The sequence below is a fragment of the Etheostoma cragini genome, chromosome 17 (assembly GCF_013103735.1).
Source record: "Etheostoma cragini isolate CJK2018 chromosome 17, CSU_Ecrag_1.0, whole genome shotgun sequence".
NCBI classification, from domain to species: domain Eukaryota; kingdom Metazoa; phylum Chordata; class Actinopteri; order Perciformes; family Percidae; genus Etheostoma; species Etheostoma cragini.
In genome coordinates, this window is record NC_048423.1 from 24,240,887 (window position 1) to 24,252,163 (window position 11,277).

Consider the following 11,277-nt stretch of genomic DNA (forward strand, 5'->3'; position numbering starts at 1 on the left):
CCCCCCCCCCCCCCCCCCCCCTCTCTACTTTTATCATGTAGTAAATACAAAATCTCATGCTTCACTTATTACTCATCTTAGACACAAATGCATGCATACCTACAAACATTTACACTGTTTCTTTTCTCCTTCTTTCTCTACCATCTATCTAGAGCAGATTCAATAATAACACATCCATACTAGACTTAGTATACAGATATATTAGTATGTAGATGCCAAGAAACCATGCAGTCATTATGCAATACTCTCACTTCAAATGATGCCATGCCACGACTGGCTAGGTAAAATAGATCCAGTAGGCCAATAAAGGATACACCAAAGCAATTTTCTGCTGCAGTTCATGACATGAGTAACTCCTAAAATACACTCACAAGCTATCTTTAGTATGTATTCAGTTGGCAACATTGATATAAGTTTCCCAAAAAGATGTGCTGCTTACAGGAGTCAAAAAGGAACTCTTTGAGCTTGTGCATTAACGACGTTTTACAGCTCCGCACGGGAGCACAGCCAAGGAGAAAATGCCTAGGTGTGAGTTTGCTTGGCCAGGGGAGCTGTGGTCAGAGGTGTGTCCAGCCGTGCTGGGTGGACCACGGTCCACGTAGAGCCGAGCACAGGCTGACCATCTGCAACCTGTGATTTCAGCAGCGGCCGCATTCCGGACCTGGCCCGGAAGCAGTGTCTCTGATCTGTACGGTTGACCTGGGTCGACTCTTAGCTGTCTGTCTTGAACCTTGTTTTGCACTCCTGTCCAACTGTTGCCCGGGTCCAGACCTTTGAATCTGTTTCACTGATTAGTCTGTCATTACGACATGAAACAGTGGTTCCATGGCTGTAAATCAACTGATCCAATGAGTGCCGTGGGGGGGGGGGGGGACCAACAATGTTGTCAGGCTTTGTCACAACCCATTCTCAATCCCAAGTCGTCCCATTCGGACGCTTGGTGGGAGGCCCTTAGCGCCAGATACCGACATGCAAGGCACCCTACAGCAGCAGCTAGACCGCGCCGCTGTATGATGAATTATTATAAAGAGTAATATTAAAAACTGAGGTAGGTTGTGGTGGTGCACGGGCCAAACAACACAGGACTTTCACCCACGTGCCACAAACCCTGGGGCTGGGCAATATATCGATGTTGCAATTTGAGACTAGACATTCATTGCCTTAGATTTTGGGTATATTATAATATTGTAATATGGTAAGTGTCTTTTCCTGATTTTAATGGCTGCATTACAGTAAAGCGATGGCATGTTCCAAACTTCCCAGACTGTTCTAGCTCTTCTATTATCTACCTTTACCCACTAAGTCGTTAAATCCGTTCCGGAGAATATTTATCAAATATCTCGTTGTGTAAATAACGTTTTGTTAAAGCACCCATAGTCAACCATACAAATTGTCACAACATGGACATAAAGGTATTTGGTCAAGAATATTGTGATTTTTGATTTTCTCTATGTCGCCCAGCCCTTACGGAGCCGTAAGCCCAACCACGACCTTTTCCTTAACCCAACCGTCCCGTTTCCGTGAGCAACGGAACCACAACGCCACCCAAAAGCTTTTCCTTAACCTGTCAGCGTCAAAATGAACGCCAGTAGTCCCAACCAAGTGTGTCAAAAAGGACGCCAATAGTCCGACCAAGCGAGTCAAAAAGGACGGCAATAGTCCGACCAAGCGAGTCAAAAAGGACGGCAATAGTCCGACCAAGCGAGTTTAGGTAAAGCGTGTTGTGTGACGCCAAAGGAGACTTTTAGCGTCAATAACAACCATGTTGGCTAATAAATGTGTAAAGCAAATGACAGCATAGCAAAGTTCTCAAGGCAAAGAAGGCTACTAAATTAAGACAAAGGGTGTAGCCAAGTGACAAGACATGCAGTACATAGGCCTACATAAGAGAAGCATGTCTTTCCAAACTCATTCATGACGCAACATCCTTATGAACAGAGTCCGCAGGGTCACCCGGCACACTGACTGAGTCAGTATGCACCTGCAGACATCTTGTGTATTCACAACTGACATGAGACTTGCAAGACTTGTCAGCAATTAACAAAACCATGGAGGTGTCGAGACCAGACATGCAAATATTTCATCAATATACCTTTTTCATGTTAACACAGGGAGTAACTATGCTCCTTCAAATGTAGCTTAATCAGTCTAAGGTTTCACTGAAAGAATACTTAATATAGTTACATATTTCTCAAAGGGAGAGCTTCTTCGGTGGCCTTAATAATCCCTGATGTTGCTTGTCTCAAATTAGCTGGAGCCCAGTGAAAATGGCAAGTGGGGAAAATACTCTAGTTAATATTATGAAAACTGGTGATTGTGTCAAAGTGTATGGTGTAGCATTCAAGCTATGGTAGCATAATGGTAAGGGAGGGGAAAATCTCTCATTGCTCTCACTTATTATTCTTATCCTCAACAAGTGAAAGTAGAGCCAAACACTACGACTCCATTTTAACTAGATCGATTGTCTTTGTGTCTATTTTGGGGGTTTTAGTTAGCTGTAGCTGCCATTTCTGCAATAAACTGACTGACTGAATAAGAATAAGAACATCATGCAACAGAATAAGAATATCAGGTATCAGCTAGCTAACCTAGTGACACTAATAATCTAGGTAAGCTAATTTGCCAGCCTCTGGAAAGTAAATGACGTGAAATAAATGCCTATAAGCCTCAATCACTTTTAACCAGAATACAACATACAGCTAGCTGAGATCCATGTTAACGTTGTGATTGTTTGGCATTGGTTTGGTGTTCAACTCCAAGAAATGTTACTCTAACCCACAATTGAAGAAGTCACACTTCACTGCTCCCCTGGTTGGAAAAAATACATTTGTTTTCACTCTGTTGTTACTCTGTTGCTATTACATTTAACACAGGCCCAAAATACACACACAGACACACACACACACACACACACCAACCCCATCAACCAGCATACCTTCTTAACAACAACCACAAGACGTTTAAAAGTACATCACACTCTCTATCTTTCACTGAGAATATTTTCCTTCCCTAACGAGTCCACGTTCTTTTTTCCCACTCCAGATCCATGTGTCCCAGCCAGTGTTTTTTTACCCTTGGAGAAGCAAAGACATCTCGTTGCAATTTGTCCAAATCACAGCACAGACCTCGTGTAATGAGCGGGCCGCCACAGCTATGATGATCACAGTGTCGACAGTGGCTAGCAGGCCACAATAATAACTGGTGGCAGGATTGGTAGGAAGACACTTTAAAAGGAAGATAAAGGAGATAAATATGCTGTAGGAGCTGCTCTACACTCTTGTTGTTGTTTATCGTTATCATAGCTTCCAAATCCAACGTGATATGAGATCTGAGATTCTTTTTATTCCCAGAATTATATCGGTGTCATTGTGAATAGGCTAATGTGTACAGATTAGAGATTGCTATTATGTTGTCAATTGTATTCAATGTATAATGTTATAAAGGGTCATTTTGCTGATTTTACACATGAAGTAAACTTGGCATAAGGAGTACTTCTCAGTGTTGTGGCCATGGAGGAACTTTGTAGAGTCTGAGAAAAACAGGTTGAGGTTTCAAACGGCACCACAGGGGGTCACAAACCACAAGATCTTTCACCCAATCCTCGATAAGTCTGTTTGATCTCGTTTGTCACGAAAACCCAAAGCCAGAAGTGACCAACGATAGGATGAGGAGTTAGTGACAGAGGACCCGGAGAGGAATGGAGGTATAGAGTCAACCCGGATTCAGAAGGAAAATGGATGGAGGCTGGAAGGGCTCCACAGACTGGAGACAAACAGCTGAGAGTGGCTGTACCTCAACACAAACACATGACCACGCACACACACACACACACACACACACACACACACACACATGCTACCCAGTGTTTTTCGACTACACAATCAAGTCAGCATCAGCTATTTCAGCAATGTATGCTATGCTCCGTGTCACTCCTGTTCATCACACACACACACACACACACACACACACACACACACACACACACACGCACACACACACACACTGCTATTTCATTCTCTCTCTCACTGACTCTCTGGCTTCAGCATTCATTCACAAAGTGACTGTGGTGACACACTGGGGCCATGCTGCACAAAGCATGGGCGATAGATAGATAGATAGATAGATAGATAGATCTCCTAATGCATTAAAAAAAAAAGACAATCAAATTTAGCATTTGAGAAGAGGCAGACAGGACTCGTAGGGCAGGTCTGCACCACTTGTTCACCAATATTTGGACCAATTTCATAACTAAGAAAAACTTGGGTGTTTGGGGAAATTGGCGAATTGGACAGATCAGCTATACTCGCTCATACGTGTTACTCAACAACAAATCTGTATTAGATCAGTGCTAGATATTGTTGTGAGATCAATTCAGAAATCAGGAGGTTTATTTGCTCATTCACTGATCAGTCCAAAACTTCAGCCCATTTTTTCTCCCAGCAGCAGCTGACGTTAGTGTTAGCGGTGATGCAGTGTCTCCTCATTAGCATACAGCCTCGGAGATGGATGGATTGTTCTTCTGTTGCTCTCATCCTACAGGTGATTGATCTGTTAACAACTATTTCCCTTACAGACCTTTGATTGAGCGCTGCTTGTCTTGGCCTTAAAGGACAGTGTGTGTGTGTGTGTGTGTGTGTGTGTGTGTGTGTGTGTGTGGCTGGAGGCCGGCCCAGAGCAGCCTCAGCTGGGTGTCTTTCAGCCCTCTATTTATGAGCTCTTCTTTACATATTCATTCTGCTACTGTTAAACAAAGGCCACAGATTGCCTGTCTCCCTCTGTGAGTGGAGTGCAGTGTGTTAGTGTTGATAACAGGAAAGAATGAGAGAGAAAAGAGGAAAGAGAAACCTCCGGAACCCATATAGCGGTTACTTTTTGTCTTTCCTTCCATCTTTCCACAGTCCAGGTTTGATCCTGATGTTTGTGGATTCAGGTTGCAGATGTTGTTTTGGATATTTAATATCAATTCTGCATGTCCTCTTAATGTATTCCTGGCAGGGTGGAGAAGCATCTGAGCCAGCATGCAGACTTTTAAGGTGGGTGGTGAGCCTGTGAGGTGGGGTCACCACAGGTTTTGTGATCATGTGAGTCAATTCAGGTCATAACGACAATGAGGCAGGTCACAGTGGTGGATGGTGATAAAGGGGTGAGATCAGGAGATGATGATGAAGACTTCAAAGATGACGAGTCCAAGGATTTGACATCGTTTGAACCGTTATTCATGACACAGTGAGCCGAGTCTGTACACACGGATGTCAATACAAGAGTGACCAATGACCATCAGAAGAACTGCATTTCATATAGTCTTCTCGTTCTGCAGTGGTCAGTTGATCTATTTCTGTGAGACAGGGTTACCTTTGAAAGGACTCCTTATTAGTGAGACACTTCTACTCGTTTGCACATTGTGATCTATTCCTGCACCTTAGTGTCCACTTCATGCTGACTCTGCCCCATTTTAACTCTTACATGCATCAATATCAACCTATCAGATGAGTCAAAGCAAACATGGGACATTCACTCAGGAGACTAGGGTTCAGGTCCCATGTGAAAAGTCAACTGTCATTGACCAACACATTCTCACTCCCATCTCATCAAATATTGTTATTCACGCTAAAGAAGGCCTTTAGCGTCCTATAAGACACGCTTTTTCAGGACCATTGGCGTCCCTTTTGACTCTGTTGGGTTTAGGAAAAGCTCTGGGTGGGTTTACGGTTCTGTGACACGCGGCAACACCAGGACGGTTAAGGACACACGTGGGACACAACCCCCCTGTCCTGAGTAAAAGTCCTGTGTTTGACTCATCAACCAATCTCCCAAAGTGGAATTCCCACTTACATACTACTCACTAAACCCCACGTCCCTATGCTCTCCCCGGTCCACTGTCCACTGTCCAAACATCAACAAATTCGGAGTAAGAACGGGTTGCAGTGACGTATTGATTCATGCATGCATTGATGTTGAGCACAGTTTCTTGGCAAAAGCAGGAAAGACTGTATTCCCAACATGAAATCTTCCATCCCTGTAGTCACAAAGCCTGAAAACCAGCGTAAAAAGTTTGGTTTGGGGGGTGGACGGGTCAAACAACACAGGACTTTCACCCAGGAGACCGCAGTCCATGTCCCGCGTGTCATAATTCCATCTTTTCCTCAACCCAGCTGTCCTGCTTTCCGAACCGCCACGCTCTTCTTGTCCTAAACCCAACATGTCCCGTTTTTCCGATGTGTCATGTAAGCCCACCAACAAACTTTTCCTCAACCTGACTGCGTCCAAAGTCCAACAGTCCCGACCAAGCGCGTTTAGATAAAGCGGGTTCGCTAACAACGCCAAAAGCACCCGACCAAGCGTCCGTTTTGTACGAGATGGGAATGAGAATCTGAACAGGAGGCCAACATTGAAAATCAACGCTTTTGTTGACGCTTTTCATCGATGTTTTTAACTTTTTCTTAAGTTTTCTGTCCTTTTTTCAACACTTTTGAAGCTTTTTTTCAATGTTTGTCTCTTTTTTTACATTTTCTATGTAACACTAACTTATTAACTTTAGTTTTACAGTTATTTTGGGAATTTATGGTTAATAAACCTTATTTATCGGAGTTTATACCTAATGTTTGAGTTAGAAAAGCAGAAATTAGGAATTATTTAGACTCAAATTAAAGGAATGGATGTTGATGGACAATCCCAGACTCAATACTATTTCAAAACCACTTCAATTTTGTTTTTCAAATGCTATAAAATTGAATAAGACGCCCCAAAATGAATGAGAGTAGAGATTTGTACTTGGCAAAGAGCGTTGGGTGGAATGAATCGTGTTATTTTGGGTAATTACAGTTGGGTAGTTAAAAAGAACATTGATAAAAGAAAACAGTTCAGTATGACCCGAGGACAACATTATGGGTTAAAAGATTGTCTTTTTTATTTTATGCATGTGATGAAGCCAGCTTTTTCATCTCTTTAGTAGAGCCCAAGCTTCGGTACGTTAAAGTTACATGTACATCGACCAATGTTTCCACCTGGGCTGAGCGTAATAACGTTTTGTGACACTTTTTGTTCATGAAGCTTTCAGTCAGTTCATTATTGCATGTGCAAATTCAAAAATGACAACACTTTTTGAATGCAACATTGGAAAATCTTAACTCAAGCTTGCCTTACCTAATTCATTGGCGCTTTCAGCCACAACTTATGGTCATATTTTGTTGTGTCCATACACAGGATTTGGACATATTTGTTGTCATAAGCTCTGATACAATTGGTGTCAACTCTGACATGATGAGGTTTTATCGATTATTAAGGCAAACAAGTTGAAAGAATTTTGCCAGGATTCTCAATTACACAAATTAATAATTAGTTAATTATGACAATATACTCAGAGTGACTACGGACCAATCAGCTTTGTTGATTCATTCCCTCATTTGTCATTCTTCATGCCCGGTATCTCAGGAGTCTCTCATCAGATTTGATAAGTGGGGAAATGATGATACTGTTTCTCACCACTGCACGTTTGTCAGGGCAGGCCCAGAAGGAGGCTGTGCCGTCATGTTCTGCATTTAGTTTCTGAAGCTTTTCTATCTAGAGAGTGAGAGAGCGAGAGTGAGAGAGAGAGAGAGAGAGAGAGAGCGAGGCACAACAACAGAAGGTTATGAGAAGCAGTGGCTTTTTAGAAAGTTATTCTGGTTGGCAGGACTAACAGGACCATAACTAGCTTAAACGGGCTCGATTATAGTCCCAACTGGACAGCGGAGCGCTGACAGCTGTGTAGATAACATGGGGCCTGGTTGTCATGGTGAGGTCATTTGATTGGCGGCTGGGGGGGGGTTGATTGATAAGGACCCCCCTGCTATTCCAGTGACAGCTCCTGTCAGAGAGCCAGCTCGTCTCACATCAGATGGATCAACTGGTACAGCCCACTCCCACCCCCAAGACACACACACACACACACACACACACACACACACACACGCTGAGAGAAAGGCAAAAACATTTGGTTTACCAATGCACCTCTGCTTCAGTCTGTCCCACAGTTTTCTAAAAGGAGAATGAATGAATGAATGAATTCTCATCTGTTCACATGGAATATGAAAGCTTGAGGAAAATTCTGCTGCTTCCATAAACAAATGCACCCATGGTCATCAATACTGTAATGTTTTACTTTGTCGTACACTTACATACAAAGAAAGTACACTGGATATCCACAAATATCTGAATACGTGTCAATATACACATTTTTGTATTAGAAATCTGCAACTTTTTGTGTTAACACTCATTATCTTCTTAATGTGCTTAAAGTATTCAGTGTTTTTCCCCAACGAATATGAGTACAAAGACCCATGTGCACCATTGTGAACTGTCAATTAAAAAGTAAGACTTTTGGGATTGAGTTGTTTGTAACTTAGAGCAGGGGTCCCATCATGCTGAATAGAACTCCGTCACACATTGCTGAATTTTGATGATCAATGAATTTTTGATTCAAATGTGCAGCAAATAGAGTGTTTGTCACGGGTGTGGGTGTGCTCAGTCAACAGAGGATCATGATATTACATGTTTAAAAGAAAGAAATCATTTTCCCAAAAGCATCCAGCACACCAGTCTCTCACTACACTAGTTTGGAGATCAGAGAGTGGTGACTGGTGTCAGACTGAGCTTCTTGTTAACCCCGGTAGCTATATCAGTCTGCTGATAGGCACAAACCCAGCCAGAGAGAGAGTTCCCTGTTCAAATTAGAACAGGCTGGGTGAAGACTCAGTCCCACTCACTCAACCATCATCATTCACAACATACATTCCAAATCTCTTTGTATTAGTGTGATCCCGGTCCGTTTGGACTGACAGAACAAGATGGTTGTAGCTTAGCACAGGCCGGGTCCTATAGATACATGTCGTCTCTGTAAATGTCTCATGCTAAAATGCTCACTACAGCCCTATTCGCACGGGATTAGTCAGATTATCATCTGGGGACCTTGTGTGATTTACAAATTACCCCCACACATCTGAGTTTCATGGGGTGCATTAACACAGGATAAGCAGAGCAGGCTTTTAATCAAATTTACTCACTATACCCCGAGGGTTGGGAGCCCTGAGGGGCACAGAGGACCGCCAGGGCGAGGCCGCCGCAACACACTTGGCTCAGGGTTATGTAGGTTTTTGTGCCAGGCTTGGTGGGGGTTACCAAAAGCGCATAACCTATCATCCTAAACGCAGCGTCAAACACAGCATCCCGGCAATCTGTGGATAAAGCACCAGGGTCGGGGTCTCCGGTCGGGGTCTCTGGTCGGGCAGTAGTCCAGACTAGCTCATTTGCAGGGGGATTTTCACCTTACAAATCACAGACATGGCCATTTCGCACAGGATCAAGATCACAGACAACCTCCGTCGTTATTACAAACAACTAGAGGTCACCAGGTAATACTAATCCTGTGTGAAAAGGAGTAAAGACAAAGCTACCAAAATTAATTTATTAATTGAATCATGCCATTTCATGGCCAATCCCTCATGGGGCTATAGCCACCATTGTATGAAACTTGGTTTTCCGGACACATATGCATTCAAAATAATAATTTAAAAGAAAGTAAATGGGCCCTATTTTAACGATGTAATCGCACTGCGTAAGGCGCCTGGCACAGGTGCGTTCAGGGCGTGTCCAAATCCACTTCTGCTAGTTCGACCCCAGAAAAAAAGGGTCCGTGGTTCACAATGGTTGTACTTAGTGTCATTAATCAGAGGTGTGTTCTGGGCGTAACATGCAATCAACCAATCACAGTGTCATCTCCCATTCCCTTTAAAAGCCAGGCGTGGCTGTACCTGAGCACATTGCTATTATGATGGCGGATATGCACTGTAATATTTTTATTCTTTATCTTTTTAATCTTTTGCATTTGTGTGCTGAGATACAGTATTAGGGGATCACTAAGGTCTATATTAAAGCAGCCAAAGAGCACCATGTCATGGGGCCTTCAATCAAATTTGAAACATCTGTATCGACATTTTCAAAACAACATTGTATCGTCATAGACTTCCATTCATTTAGAGTGCTCTCACATTGAAAAGGAAAGAAAGACGAGAAGGTGTGTGCGGAGTGAATGTGCTGTCAGTCCGTCTAGCTGGACAGTGAAGGTCTCAGCTCTGCGGGTCCTCGGAGGTTATCAGCCTCTCTGAGATATGAGCGACCTTCTCCGTCGCCACCCAGGGGTGATAGGCCCGCTGACAGGGCGGAGCGGAGATAATGCACGCGATTGACAGCCTCGTCTTCCCCCGCTCAACTCTAGGCCTCCTGCCCCGTGAACCTTCCAAACCCTTCAGCTACCCAGTCCAACCACAGGACATTCCTCTGGGGCCTAAATACGGACTGGGGACTGAAGGAGGCATCTGAGGCGAGAGGGAAATTATTGTAAATATGCCTGTACTATACACACGTGGGCTGTCAACCGATTAAAGTATTTAATCACATGATGGTCCACGTTTTTATCTGTTCTACCTGTGACCTGTGTTTATCTGTGCACCATTGCATTCTCCAGGGACAATTAACCAATCTATGCGATAAATGTCAAGCCCTCACAAAAGGCGTTTTACCACTGCATGGTACCTCCTTCACACGCCTCGACTCTACTTTTAGGTTTCAAGTGAGCTGAGGCGATACCAACAGGTGACGTGAAAACCTGCAGACTGCTGATTGGTCGGCCGCACAGCTACGCGCCGACAACCAAAACCAACACACCTTTTCGTCTGTGTGTGTGTTGCTTTATGTCGTGGCAGTTTCCTGCTATGATGACCAGCCACAATTAGTAGTAGTTTAAAATGCCCCAGAAATGCTTGTTACTAACCTAGCTCTGGGGAGTAACTCCCCGGGGTCCTTATGTTCTTTTTCGCCCAGCATGTCTCCTTGGATCAGGGAGGCTCCAAAATCATGGTAGCAGCTGTCACCGTGGTCCAGCTACACGTTCTGCGTAGCCATGTTACATCCTGCTACGCTCTGCTGTGTCCTGCTAAGTCCTGCTGTGCCTTGTAACGCCGCACAGTGCCCTGCTATGCCATGAACTACTACAAAGAACTACTACAAACTACTATTTTGGTGACTGTTTGCCACTCTTCAATCTAACCCCAACCGGTCGTCAGACACCGCCTACCAAGAGCCTGGGTCTGGGCCTGGGTCTGGGCCTGGGTCTGGGTCTGTCCAAGGTTTCTTCCCAAAGGGGAGTTTTTCCTCGCCACTGTTGCACTGTTGCTTGCTCTGGAGGGAACTACTAGAACTGTTGGGTCCTTGTAAATTCTGGAGTGTGGTCTAGACCTCCTC

At 43.9% G+C, this 11,277-nt stretch overlaps 1 long non-coding RNA gene across 1 annotated transcript in view; it reads right to left on the reverse strand.

The window, feature by feature from the left end:
* The window catches only part of LOC117960785, an 18,818-nt gene extending 15,981 nt beyond the window's left edge, over window positions 1–2,837 (reverse strand). The window contains exon 1 of the long non-coding RNA XR_004660226.1: window positions 2,826–2,837. This is a non-coding gene — a long non-coding RNA (uncharacterized LOC117960785). The remainder of the gene's footprint in view (window positions 1–2,825) is intronic.
* Between the last annotated feature and the right edge of the window lie 8,440 nt (window positions 2,838–11,277).